Genomic DNA, 1,172 nt, shown 5'->3' with positions numbered 1-1,172 from the left:
ATGTCAAAAGGATACCTTCTGATCAATTGCTTGTATCTTTCCCAAGCTTCATAGAGGGATTCACCTTCCTTCTGTCTGAAGGTTTAGACTTCCACTCTAAGCTTACTCAACTTTTGAGGTGGAAAGAACTTGGCCAAGAAAGCATTGACCAACTTTTCCCAAGAGTTCAGGCTATCTTTAGGTTGTGAGTCCAACCATGTCCTAGCTCTATCTCTCACAGCAAAGGGGAAAAGCATAAGTCTGTAGACCTCAGGATTAACTCCATTGGTCTTAACAGTATCACAGATTTACAAGAATTCAGCTAAGAACTGATGAGGATCTTCCAATGGAAGTCCATGAAACTTGCAATTCTGCTGCATTAGAGAAACTAATTGAGGCTTAAGCTCAAAGTTGTTTGCTCCAATTGCAGGAATTGAGATGCTCCTTCCACAGAAGTCAGAAGAGGGTGCAATAAATTCACCAAGCATCTTCCTTGCATCTCCACCATTGTTATTGGGTTCGGCCATCTCTTCTTCTTTTTCAAAAAATTCTGTCAGGTCCTCTCCAGAGTGTTGTTCTTTAGCTTTTCTTAGTTTCCTCTTTAGAGTCCTTTCAGGTTCCGGATCAGCTTCAACAAGAATGTTCTTATCCTTGCTCTTGCTCATATGAAAAAGAAGAGAACAAAAAAGAATATGAATCCTCTATGTCACAGTATAGAGATTCTTTTATGTGAGTAGAAGAATAGAAGAGTAAAATGAAGAAGAGAGAAGATGAAGAATTCGAACACAGAGAGGGAGAGAGGGTTCGAATTATAAGAAGAAGAGAAGTGTTAGTAAATAAATAAATAAATAGAAAGAGATGAGAGAGAGAGAATTCAAATTTTAAATTAAAATAAAAGGAAAATATTTTTGTTTTTATTTTAATTATTGGTTAGTATTCGAAAATTATAAAAAGGAATAAAATTAAATTAAAATTTAAAATAATTAGTTAATTAAAAAGAATTTTGAAAAAGTGGTGAGGAGTTTTCGAAAATTAGAGAGAGAAAAAGGTAGTTAGGTGGTTTTGAAAAAAGATATGATTGAAATAGTAAACTTTTAAAATCAAACAAAAAGTCAAGTAGTTAATTGAAAAAGATTTGAAAATCAATTTTGAAAAGATAAGAAGTTAGAGAAGATTTTGAAATTGATTTTGAA

At 33.3% G+C, this 1,172-nt stretch overlaps 1 non-coding gene across 1 annotated transcript; it reads left to right on the top strand.

The window, feature by feature from the left end:
• On the top strand, window positions 1–104 carry LOC112768087 (small nucleolar RNA R71). The gene has a single exon (XR_003185525.1). It is a non-coding gene; the product is annotated as a small nucleolar RNA R71 (small nucleolar RNA).
• Window positions 105–1,172: the final 1,068 nt, after the last annotated feature.

This window comes from Arachis hypogaea, chromosome 17 (genome assembly GCF_003086295.3).
Source record: "Arachis hypogaea cultivar Tifrunner chromosome 17, arahy.Tifrunner.gnm2.J5K5, whole genome shotgun sequence".
Taxonomy (NCBI): Eukaryota; Viridiplantae; Streptophyta; class Magnoliopsida; order Fabales; family Fabaceae; genus Arachis; species Arachis hypogaea.
The sequence above is the reverse complement of the archived record's forward strand: the minus strand, read 5'-3'. Positions and strand labels throughout refer to the sequence as shown.